The 13,135-nt window shown below is 40.6% G+C and overlaps 1 non-coding gene across 1 annotated transcript; it reads right to left on the bottom strand.

Annotated features, from left to right (window-relative positions):
• Positions 1-4,812: 4,812 nt before the first annotated feature.
• Positions 4,813-4,919, bottom strand: LOC114111023 (U6 spliceosomal RNA). Its single transcript, XR_003587150.1, has one exon. It is a non-coding gene; the product is annotated as a U6 spliceosomal RNA (small nuclear RNA).
• Positions 4,920-13,135: the final 8,216 nt, after the last annotated feature.

Here is a 13,135-nt window from a genome sequence, read left to right as displayed (position 1 = left end):
CCAGATTTCTTCATTATGCAGAAATCTGAAATTAGTAAACGTCTTTTGCAGTTAATAGACATCTGATACGGAGATACTTTGAGACTCTATAAATATCCTATCATTCTTCAAACTTTCACCCAGTTAAGTTTAACGTCCATTGATGATCCTTGCTTTAATCAGTGAAAAAAAAGTGAAAGTGTTTGTCACTCAGTCATGTCCAACTCTTTGTAACCCTGTAGCCTTTCAGGCTCCTCTCTCCATGGTATATGCCAGGCAAGAATACTGGAGTGGGTTGCCATTCCCTCCTCCAGGGGATCTTCCCAACCCAGGGATCAAACTTGGGTTCCTGAGTTGTAGGCAGATTCTTTACTGTTTGAGCCACTAGGGAGGCTCTAATAAATTATTAAAATGGTTGCCAAATGGTGATATTTTAAAATTCCATCATTCTTTCTGCATTTATTGATTGACATTTTTATAACGGAAAAATTTGTGTTCATCAAACAACCTATATGTCACTATGAACTTCCTCTCCCAGACTGGGTACCAAAATGTTAAATGAAACGTGAAAATGAAAGAGAAGTCCATTCTTTCTTGCCCTGTTTCTCATCTGTAAGGCAGATCTCCAGATAACATTTCCTTAAGATCAAGGAAACTTTTTTTAAAAAGAGATATTGATGTAAAGCCTAGTTGCACTCATGTTTCTAGACTAAATAAACTTTATTCTTGTTTATATGTTTTATGGCCACTTATTTAGCACTTGAAAGTTCAAAGTCTATTCGACTGCCCTGCCCTTTTTTCTCACTTTAAGAAACTGTGGTTCCTAAACGGGTTGAATTCAATTAGTACTTACTAGAAGTTAGTTTCTGAGAAGGCAATGGCACCCTACTCCAGTACTCTTGCCTGGAAAATCCCATAGACGGAGGAGCCTGGTAGGCTGCAGTCCATGGGGTCGCTAGGAGTCAGACACGACTGAGCGACTTCACCTTCCCTTTTTACTTTCATGCATTGGAGAAGGAAATGGCAACCCGCTCCAGTGTTCTTGCCTGGAGAATCCCAGGGACGGGGGAGCCTGGTGGGCTGCCGTCTCTGGGGTCGCACAGAGTCGGACACGACTGAAGCAACTTAGCAGCAGCAGCAGCAGCAGCAGAAGTTAGTTTCCATGTGTTCCCTGACGCTTGGGTGTTTGCAATTTGATATATATGTGAAAATCAAATCCTTCAGTTGGTCATGTTGGCTGTGATTTTCCTGATTATGATACAGTTTGTCTGATGCAGGCAAAAAAACCTGACTAGAATTATAGTGGCAAAGGCCTGTTTTTGATTAATTTTTATAGTGTTAAAATTTAGTTTTTATTGCTACAGCTTGTTGAAATTTTGCCCACATTTAAAATATGATTTGGAGGATTAATGAGGTTTAATTGAGGAGACTCATTTCTCCATTGTATTTAACATCTCTGGTTATAAGAACAGTGTTGTTGCTACCTGTTTTGATAATAAGAGAAGATTTGAATTTCAGTTTAATGTAATGCCTCCTAATGAGGATATTCAGTTCTTTTTTGTTTTGATAATAAGATAAGATTTGAATTTCAGTTTAATGTAATGCCTCCTAATCAGGATATTCAGTTCTTTTTCTGAAAACTAGAATAATGTCATCTGAAAAGTTGATCCTTTTATGTAAACAAGGCACACAATTTGTTTAAGCATGTTGTAAAAAATACCAGATGTTGGAGTAAACAAACCTTAATCTTTTATTAAGTTAGAATTAAAATGCAGGCAGGCTTCCTTTATAGTTTATACTTTGCAGAAATTGCATTTTGTACAAACTGAAGGTTTGTGGCAGCCTCATATTGACTATATATAACAGCACCATTTTCCCAACAGCATTATTTTTAAATTGAGCTATGAACATTGTTTTTTTTGTCATAATGCTGTTGCACACATGAAAGTCTACAATATAGTGTGAACATAACCTGTATATGCACTGAGAAACCATGAAGTTGATATAACTCCCTTTGTTGTGATACTTGCTTTACTGTGGTAGTCTGGAACTGAATCTGCAATACCGTTCTTATCTATGAGGTATGCTTGTATTGAAAATAAGAGGAAATTATTTGGGGAAAAAAAGTTGCTTAATGGAGTTAAGATAGACAAACAACCCAGTTTAGTAATGGGCAAAGGAGTTGAATTGACAGCTCTCAAAAGGAAGCATGTAGATGGTTAACCAGCCCAGGAAGAGGTGCTCGCCGTTATCAGCCATTCAGTTCAGTTCAGTTCAGTCGCTCAGTCGTGTTCAACTCTTTGCGACCCCATGAATCGCAGCTCGCCAGGCCTCCCTGTCCATCACCAACTCCCGGAGTTCACCCAGACTCACGTCCATCGAGTCGGTGATGCCATCCAGCCATCTCATCCTCTGCCGTCCCCTTCTCCTCCTGCCCCCAGTCCCTCCCAGCATCAGAGTCTTTTCCAATGAGTCAACACTTCGCATGAGGTGGCCAAAGTACTGGAGTTTCAGCCGTTAGAGAGATGCAAATCAAAACTGCAGAGGGGCACCACTTCATACCCACTAGGACTGTCATAATTAAAAAAGGGAAAATAATAAGTGTTGGTGAGGATATGGTAAAAGTAAAGTCGCTCAGTCATGTCCAACTCTTTGCGACCCCATGGACTGTAGCCTATCAGGCTCCTCCGTCCATGGGATTTTCCAGGCAAGAGTGCTGGAGTGGAGTGCCATTTCCTTCTCCAGGGGATCTTCCCAACCCAGGAATCGATCCCGGGTCTCCTGCATTGCGGGCAGACGCTTTACCGTCTCAGCCACCAGGGAAGCCATTTGAACTTTGTCCATTTCTGGTGGAAATGTAAAATCATGTAGCCTCTGGGAAGAATGGTTTAGAGATTCCTCAGTATTCTACCTACCACCCAGAAATTCCACTCCTACAATTAGACTCTGAAGAATTGAACATAAGTATTTAAATAAAAACATGTATGTGAATGTTTATAGCAGCACTATTCATAATAGCCAAAAGATGGAAACGACCCAAAAATCCATTACACGGATGAAGGAATAAAAAATATATGGTGCATCTATACAATGGAATCATATTCAGTCATAGCAAAGAACGAAGTAGTGGTGCATGCTACAACGTGGATGAGGCTTGAAAACACTGTACTAAACGAAAGAAGCCTGACACAAAAAGTTGCTGTACTATATTTCACAAGTGTCTTGACCCAATTTAAAGTCATGGTGAAAATTCTTATTTCCTCTTCGTGGGTGGTTTGCTAAGCCTCCACCCTAACTACTTCCTTCTGGGGCTCTGGGACTCCTGGGCTATATATGCACATTCCCTGTCGCCAGAGGTCCCCAGATACCCAACAGGGGTGACCTCTTCTTCCTTAGACCTACATGATTTTTCAAAATTCCCCATTCCCAGGAAGCCCATAAAATCAAGTTAATCTCACCCTGCTTGTTATATATGAGCTGCTTCCTCCAGCTCCAGCCTCTTCCTACCCTGTCTCAGGTGCAAACCCAGGTTGGTCCTTCAAGAAAGCCTTCTCTCAACTAGGGAAGTAACCAAGTGTTCTGTCTTTCCTCTACGCAGAGTGTCTTTGTGTTCTGTCCTGTCATCCAATCTATAGTTATACTTAATATCTTGTAATTATTACCCTGTTTTTATAAATATCCAGAATAGGAAAGTCCATAGAGATGAAAATCAACTTTGTGGCTGCCAGGGGCCATGAGGAAGGAGAGGGAGAGTGACAAGTAGGGTTTCCATTTGGACTGATGGAAAACTTCTGCAGCTACCCACAGTAGTGGATGCCTAGCGTCAGACATGTACTTAATACCACTGTGTTGTATACTTTTAAATTGTTAAAATGGTAAATGGTAAATTTGGTTATGTGTGTGTGTGCTTAGTGTATGTTACCACATTTTTTAAAAACTACAAGACAAAAAATAAGACCAAGTCAAAAAAAAGAGAAAGAGAGGCTAAAGGTACATGTTTTAAAGTACATGTCAATTCCTGTGAGTGCAAGAAAAGAAAGTCTTAACTTCTTTGAGGGTACACTTTTTTTCTATAACTAGATTGACTCTGAGAATTCCCTGGCAGTCCACTGGTTGACTTCGCCTCTAATGCAGGGACTGTGGGTTCAATCCCTGGTCAGGGAACCAAGATCCCGCACTTCATGGGGTCAAAAAAGAAAAAAGACTGACTTTAATGGTATTAATGCATTTATCACAGAATAAATAATACTCTACACTCCAACAGAATGGCTAATATTAAAGATGAATAAAACAAAGTTTGGTGGACATGTGGGATAAATTGAATTCTCACCCATGGATGGTGAGATGGTATGACCACTTGGAAAAGAGTCTTACACTTCCTTATGTTACTAAATGTATGCATATCCTATGACCCACAAATTCCATTCTTAGGTATTTACTCAAGATAAATGAAAACAAATGTCTACAAAAAGACTTGTACAAAGACATTCATAATAGCTTTATTCATAAGAACCCCAAACTGGAAACAGATCAGCTGTTTATCAGTTGGAGAATAAATCTCAAACTATGTTCTTCTCACAATGGACTACTATTGAGAAATAAAGAGAAGCAAACTATTGATATACACAACAACATGAATGAATCCTAAAACACTGAGTAAAAGAAACCTAGCATAAAATGTGTATACTCTATATTGAATCCCTATATTTATATACCTGAAACTAATAATATTGTTTATACTTCAGTTTTTTTTTCTTTTATTTTTTTTAATTTTTATTTTTACTTTATTTTACTTTACAATACTGAATTGGTTTTGCCATACATTGACATGAAAAAAATATGGAACGCTTCACGAATTTGTGTGTCATCCTTGCGCAGGGGCCATGCTAATCTTCTCTGGATCGTTCCAATTTTAGTATATGTGCTGCCGAAGCGAGCACTATACTTCAGTTTTTTAAACTCTACTTCAGTTTTTTCCTTTTAAAGAAAACATACTGTATTTTTCTGTTGACATAAAGTTCTAGAGCTGACACAATTTATTTTTGGTGAAAAATTTTCAGAATAATGGGTGCCTCTTGGTACTTGGGAATTTATTGGGAAAGGGCACGAGGGAATTTTCTGTGTGTGATGTTCCTATTCTGTATCTTGGTGATGATTTACACTGCACTGTTTACTGTTTGTCAGACCTCACAGCCCACTTAAGATTTGTACATTTGATGACCCAGAGAGATGTTATGAGGAGGGAGGAGGGAGGGGGGTTCACGTTTGGGAACGCATGTACACCCGTGGTGGATTCATGTCAATGTATGGCAAAACCAATACAGTATTGTAAAGTAAAATAAAGTAAAAATAAAAATTAAAAAAAAAAAAGATTTGTACATTTCATGGAAATTTTACCTGTAGAGAAACAAAAATGAACCATAAAATATTGAATTCCAGTTAGTGATACGCATGCTGAAGTGTTTGGGGGAGACACACTAACACCTGCGACTTATGTTGGAATGCCTACAACAATCAGATGGACTGGTAAATGGAAAGAGAGATGGACGGATGCACAGTAAAATATTAATGGTAGAATCAGGTGATGTGTATATGAATGTTCAGAAGTTGTTTTATTTTTTAACTTTTATGTATGTTTGGAAACTTTTTATAGTAACATACAGGAAGGACTTCCCTGGTGGTCCAGTGGCTAAGACTGCACCTTCCCAATGCAGGGGGCCAAGGTTCCATCCCTGGTCACGGAACTAGATCCCACATGCTGTAACTAAAACACCCTGCACACGGTGACTAAGACTCAGTGCACCAAATAAGGAAATAAATAAACTTAACAGAACAAAGATATTGGAGAAAATAATAAAATATATGTTGTCAAACCCACCCTCATTGTCTGGAGTCTTAAAACTTCGCAAGAAAATTGGACAAATATTCTTTAAAACTAGCCAAGTACCCCAAATTCTAAGAACTGTTTCTCTTTGTCTAAAAATCTCAGTGATCACCAAGAGCTGTTACAAAGCTTCTTTGTCTATCTGGACTGCATGGCCTTTTGACAGCTGGGACAAACGTTCGGAGTCAAGCTTCTTAGGATCAATTACTAGGCTTTAATGGCCAATTACACTGTGAACTGATGAAACCCTCTAATTTGGTGGAATGGATCCTTTACTGCCTGAGGGTAACTACTCTTCATGGTCAGTCTCCATTTTCCTACCAGCCAGTATCCAACTGTGGTCTTTGCAGCCTCCTGGTTTTCCCTCTTCCTCCCCTTTCACATCTGTTGCTGTCATCTTTCTTGAGAAAGCGCACAGATTACTGCTGAGTTGTGTGCTCACTATGCACTAATACTATACAATAGAAGATGGCCGATTCATGATCCATAGAGGAAAAGTTCCTGAAGCAGATGTGTGGTGATCCTAGACCTGGCCCTGCTGCTTTGTCGGTGTGTGACCTTGGGCAAGTCACTCAACTCCTCTGAGCCTCACTTTATCAATCTCTGCAATGGATGAAGCAGGCTGAGAGGTTCTCCAGGCAAGTTTTAGCCCTAAAACTCACCTGCTATTCTTTCTTGGCCAAACTATAGTTCAGTTCAGTCACTCAGTTGTGTCCAACTCTTTGCGACCCCATGGACTAAAGGACGCCAGGCTTCCATGTCCATCACACACTCCTGGAACTTGCTCAAACTCATGTCCATCAAGTCGGTGATGCCATCCAACCATCTCATCCTCTGTCGTCCCCTTCTCCTCCTGCTTTCAATCTTTCCCAGCATGAGGGTCTTTTCTAGTGAGTCAGTTATTCACATCAGGTAGCCAAAGTATTGGAGTTTCAGCTTCAGCATCAGTCCTTCCAATGAATATTGAGGACTGATTTCCTTTAAGATTACCCGGTTTGATATCCTTGCAGTCCAAGGGACTCTCAAGCATCTTATCCAACACCACAGTTCAAAAGCATCAATTCTTCAGCACACAGCTTTCTTTATGGTCCAACTCTCACAATCCATATATGACTACTGGACAAACCATAGCCTTGACTAGACGGACCTTTGTCGGCAAAGTAATGTCTCTGCTTTTGAATATACTATCTAGGTTGGTCATAATTTTTCTTCCAAGGAATAAGTGTCTTTTAATTTCATGGCTGCAGTCACCATCAGCAGTGATTTTAGAGTCCAAGAAAAGAGTCTGTCACTGTTTCCATTGTTTCCCCATCTATTTGCCATGAAGTGACGGGACCGGATGCCATGATCTTCGTTTTCTGAATATTGAGTTTTAAGCCAGCTTTTTCACTCTCCTCTTTCACTTTCCTTAAGAGACTCTTTAGTTCTTGTTCATTTTCTGCCACAGGGGTGGTGTCAGCTGGGTGTCTGAGGTTATTGATATTTCTCCTGGCAATCTTGATTCCAGCTTGTGCTTCATCCAGCCTGGCATTTCTCATAATGTACTCTGCATATAAATTAAATAAGCAGGGTGACAATATACAGCCTTGATGTACCCCTTTCCTGATTTGGAACCTGTCCATTGTTCCATGTCTGGTTCTAACTTTTGCTTCTTGACATCCATACAAATTTCTCAGGAGGCATGTCAGGTGGTCTGGTATTTCCATTTCTTTCAGAATTTTCCACAGTTTGTGGTGATCCACACAGTCAAAGGCTTTGGCATAGTCAATAAAGCAGTAGATGTTTTTCTGGAATTCTTTTGCTTTCTCTATGATCCAATGGATGTTGGCAATTCATCTCTTGTTCCTCTGCCTTTTCTAAATCCAGCTTGAACATATGGAAATTCATGGTTCATGTACTATTGAAGCCTGGCTTGGAGAATTCTGAGCATTACTTTACTAGCATGTGAGATGAGTGCAATTGTGTGGTAGTTTGCACATTCTTTGGCATTGCCCTTCTTTGGGATTGGAATGAAAATTGACCTTTTCCAGTCCTGCGGCCAGGACTGGAGTTTTCCAAATTTGCTGGCATATTGAGTGCAGCACTTTAACAGCATCATCTTTTGGTCAGACTTAAAAAGTACTAATTTCCAAATGACATTTCCCCAAATTGTAATGTTTCTCCTGTTGACTTTGCCCGATTTTATTTTGTTACTTTTTCTCAAGGTTTAACATGTACTGTGTAGATAGAGTTCATGTTCAAAAAGGCTTGTTTATGAAACAGCAGCCCACTCATCCTCACACTTATCCCTCCTCAGAAGTACTTAAAATTTTTTCTTTTCAATCTGCAGAAGAGTTGAAAGAATAGTAGTCAGCATTCATACCTGAATAGTCCTCATCTAAAGGGCTCTTGCTGACATCTGACCATGCTCCATCTTTTTCTATACTCCCTTTATGCCAGACCATCTGAAAGTGGGAGGCAGATATATGACATTTCACCCCTAAATACAATGGCGTGCAACTTCCAAGATTATGAACATCTCCTACTTAACTGCAGTATCATTGTTGTACCTGAGAAAGCTGACCCTAATTCAATGGGGTCAGGTCAATAACATCACCCATTTTCTTTCTTTCTTTTTTTTAAAAAAATTATTTATTTATTTATTTATTTTTAATTTTAAAATCTTTAATTCTTACATGCGTTCCCAAACATGACCCCCCCTCCCACCTCCCTCCCCACAACATCTCTCTGGGTCATCCCCATGCACCAGCCCCAAGCATGCTGCACCCTACGTCAGACATGGACTGGCGATTCAATTCTTACATGATAGTATGCATGTTAGAATTCCCATTCTCCCAAATCATCCCACCCTCTCCCTCTCCCTCTGAGTCCAAAAGTCCGTTATACACATCTGTGTCTTTTTTCCTGTCTTGCATACAGGGTCGTCATTGCCATCTTCCTAAATTCCATATATATGTGTTAGTATACTGTATTGGTGTTTTTCTTTCTGGCTTACTTCACTCTGTATAATCGGCTCCAGTTTCATCCATCTCATCAGAACTGATTCAAATGAATTCTTTTTAACGGCTGAGTAATACTCCATTGTGTATATGTACCACAGCTTTCTTATCCATTCATCTGCTGATGGACATCTAGGTTGCTTCCATGTCCTGGCTATTATAAACAGTGCTGCGATGAACATTGGGGTACATGTGTCTCTTTCAATTCTGGTTTCCTCGGTGTGTATGCCCAGCAGTGGGATTGCTGGGTCATAAGGGAGTTCTATTTGCAATTTTTAAGGAATCTCCACACTGTTCTCCATAGTGGCTGTACTAGTTTGCATTCCCACCAACAGTGTAGGAGGGTTCCCTTTTCTCCACACCCTCTCCAGCATTTATTGCTTGCAGATTTTTGGATCGCAGCCATTCTGACTGGTGTGAAGTGGTACCTCATTGTGGTTTTGATTTGCATTTCTCTAATGATGAGTGAACATCACCCATTTTCAAAGATACCTATTGTTTCATAAAGTGCCTTCAGTTCAGTTCGGTTCAGTCGCTCAGTCATGTCTCACTCTTTGCGACCCCATGAATCGCAGCACGCCAGGCCTCCCTGTCCATCACCAACCTTTCCTTATTTGTGAAATGAGTTAATACTATTTTTATGTTCAGTTCAGTTCAGTTCAGTCGCTCAGTCGTGTCCGACTCTTTGCGACCCATGAATCGCAGCACACCAGGCCTCCCAGTCCATCACCAACTCCCGGAGTTCACTCAGACTCATGTCCATCGAGTCAGTGATGCCATCCAGCCATCTCATCCTCTGTCGTCCCCTTCTTCTCCTGCCCCCAATCCCTCCCAGCATCAGAGTCTTTTCCAGTGAGTCAACTCTTCGCATGAGGTGGCCAAAGTACTGGAGTTTCAGCTTTAGCATCAGTCCTTCCAAAGAAATCCCAGGGTTGATCTCCTTCAGAGTGGACTGGTTGGATCTCTTTGCAGTCCAAGGGACTCTCAAGAGTCTTCTCCAACACCACTGTTCAAAGGCATCAATTCTTCGGCGCTCAGCCTTCTTCACAGTCCAACTCTCACATCCATACATGACCACTGGAAAACCATAGCCTTGACGAGACGGACCTTAGTCGGCAAAGTAATGTCTCTGCTTTTGAATATGCTATCTAGGTTGGTTATAACTTTCCTTCCAAGGAGTAAGCGTCTTTTAATTTCATGGCTGCAGTCACCATCTGCAGTGATTTGGGAGCCCAAAAATATAAAATCTGACACTGTTTCCACCGTTTCCCCATCTATTTCCCATGAAGTGATGGGACTGGATGCCATGATCTTCATTTTCTGAATGTTGAGCTTTAAGCCAACTTTCTCACTCTCCTCTTTCACTTTCATCAAGAGGCTTTTTAGTTCCTCTTCGCTTTTTGCCATAAGGGTGGTGTCATCTGCATATCTGAGGTTGATATTTCTCCTGGCAATCTTGATTCTAGCTTGTGTTTCTTCCAGTCCAGCGTTTCTCATGATGTACTCTGCATAGAAGTTAAATAAGCAGGGTGACAATATACAGCCTTGACGTACTCCTTTTCCTATTTGGAACCAGTCTGTTGTTCCATGTCCAGATCTAACTGTTGCTTCCTGACCTGCATACAGATTTCTCAAGAGGCAGGTCAGGTGGTCTGGTATTCCCATCTCTTTCAGAATTTTCCACAGTTTCTTGTGATCCACACAGTCAAAGGCTTTGCATAGTCAATAAAGCAGAAATAGATGTTTTCTGGAACTCTCTTGCTTTTTCCATGATCTAGCAGATGTTGGCAATTTGGTCTCTGGTTCCTCTGCGTTTTCTAAAACCAGCTTGAATACTATGTTTTAAAGATTGAAAGTGTTATATAAAGTGAATGGTACCTAGTGGATAGCCTGTACATAGTAACTGTTATTATCACTAAGCCTGGAGCACAAACCTTCAGTGCTATACTCACAGAAGCATAATTAATGATAGGATGTGGGAGAAAGTAATTCTCAGGAAGACTTGGAGCTCTTGTTGTGTTGGTTCTAGATCTAATATGCCATGAATTGCAGAGAGAATCTCTGGTAAAATATTAATGTGTCAGCCTGAGAAGGTGATGCTGGAAACTCTGATTCTATGTTTCTGTTTCTCTTTGCTGTCCAACATGCTACACAATATAGGGAGTTTCTAAGAGTTAGTGAGCCTGCATCATTCTTCCTGAATGACTGAAACGGCTGTTTGTGTATGATTTCCACTCTCTCTAATCTGTTCTCTGTAATGACACCAGTTTTCATTTTGAAAGAAAACAACCCCTTCTTAAAATCATGTGATGGCTGTTATGAGAATAGCATTTAGGAGTACCTCACATCCTGACTTTTTTTGCTTCAAAGAACATAGCTCTTTAGGAATGGGCTGCGGCAGCCATATTGTGTAAGTTGATCTTACTTGCTTACATGGTGATGGACATCTGACACACACTTAGCTCATTCAGAGTTGAGATGGAGAGATGCTAGTCTTAGGCTGGTTGCTGGAACTGAAGCAATGTCCAAAGGGAATATGGAAGCCCAGTGTTAAACAGAAAGGCAGAGGTGAGACTAGAGAAGGGAGGTATCTTCTGATAGCTTTCTATTCTTGGTCCAGGCCCCTATGAAGCTCAGCCATGTTTCTGTTTTTTGGTTCTAGATTTTCTGCGTTCATATAATGGATTCTATTCCCTCCATCTTATTTTTTTCTTGAGTTACTTTAAGTGGGATTTTGTTACATCCAAACAAAAAAGCTTGGACTAAGCTTTTGGCCTGAAACTCAGACACTTTAGTGTGCTTTGCAGTGTTATGGTCTTATGCCTACCTTCACCTCCATTTTTCCTCTGATCCCTCTTAATCTGCACTATATACAATTCAGCTCTGATCAATTTCCTTCCCTTGCTTGGCTCCTTTAAGTTTCAGCTCCTCTAGAAGACACCCTGATAATCTTCCGTCTGTGAGATATCCCTTTCTTGTATGTACTTGTTATACTGGTATTACACGTGGTGGTTTAATTGTTCCTTCTCTGCTAGACTTCGTGGATGATCAAGACCAAGTCTAGGTCTTATTCATAACTCTATGCCTGAGCTAAACCCTTAAAAGATACCAATAAATAGCAAAGAAATGAATGAAATAATATGTTTAAAATAAAACTAGAGAGAATTGGTATAGAAACTAGATTAGAAAGCCTAAGCTTTAGAGTAAAGCAAAGTAAAGACCAAAGGATTTGGAATCAGACTACTGCATAGGTGAAACCTGCCTACATGGTAGGGTCCTGAGAATTAAAGGAGATGATCTTTGTCGACCAGGTAGTATATTGGCCTGTGATATTAAATCCTTAATAAAGATTTAATAATTAGTAGGTATATTTATTTATTGTTCCTATATTTAGGAAGTCAGTGAAACATGGCTAAGACTCTTGCAAGTGTAGGAATACATGACTTCATAAAGCACCTCAAAATTCTAAGGGCAATCATTTCCGAAGCTGAAGGAGTTTAACTGGGATTACCCTTGTACCCTAGCCTTCCCTGGTGGCTCAGAGGTTAAAGTGTCTGCCTCTAATGCAGGAGACCTGGGTTCAATCCCTGGGTTGGGAAGATCCCCTGGAGAAGGAAATGGCAACCCACTCCAGTATTCTTTTTTTTCTCCATGGGGGAGAATCCCATGGACGGAGGAGCCTGGTGGGCTACAGTCCGCCGGGTCACAAAGAGTTAGACACTCACTGAGTGACTTAACTTTAACTTTTAACCCTTGTATGAAGGCTGTTTGCAGGCACATCAGAGAGTGAGCTCCGCTTACCATTAGGGCAAAGCTGTTTTACAGAGCTTCTTTTATGTATGAACTGTAAGGACTGATTGCCAGCTCAGAATGTGGTTGCTGAACAGCCTGCCTTTGAGAGGTCCAGGTTTCCTCAACAACCCACAATCCAGTAGCGGTAACCCCTCAAGGTGCCCTGCCCCATCCCCAACTGCAGATGCTGGAACAAAGACCTGATCTGCAGAGGGCCACATCTCAGAGCCCATGGCCCCATGGAGAGAAAGACTGTGCATTTGAAAGTAACACCTCAGTTAAGGTTCAGTTTCTAAGAAGCCTCGTTGTACTTCCTGGATTGGATTCTCTGAGACAGTCCCGAATTCTTACAACAAATTTCCTTTTCTTAAGCTAACTTGAGAGGATTTTGATCTGTTTATTGATTTTCAAGTAAAAAAACTGGCACTAAGTACCCAGTGCTTTAAATATACTACCATACAAGGGGTGTTGTTTTCTTCCT

The sequence above is a fragment of the Ovis aries genome, chromosome 1, assembly GCF_016772045.2.
Source record: "Ovis aries strain OAR_USU_Benz2616 breed Rambouillet chromosome 1, ARS-UI_Ramb_v3.0, whole genome shotgun sequence".
Classification (NCBI taxonomy): domain Eukaryota; kingdom Metazoa; phylum Chordata; class Mammalia; order Artiodactyla; family Bovidae; genus Ovis; species Ovis aries.
Note: the sequence above shows the minus strand (reverse complement) of the source record. Positions and strands in the feature narration are given on the sequence as shown.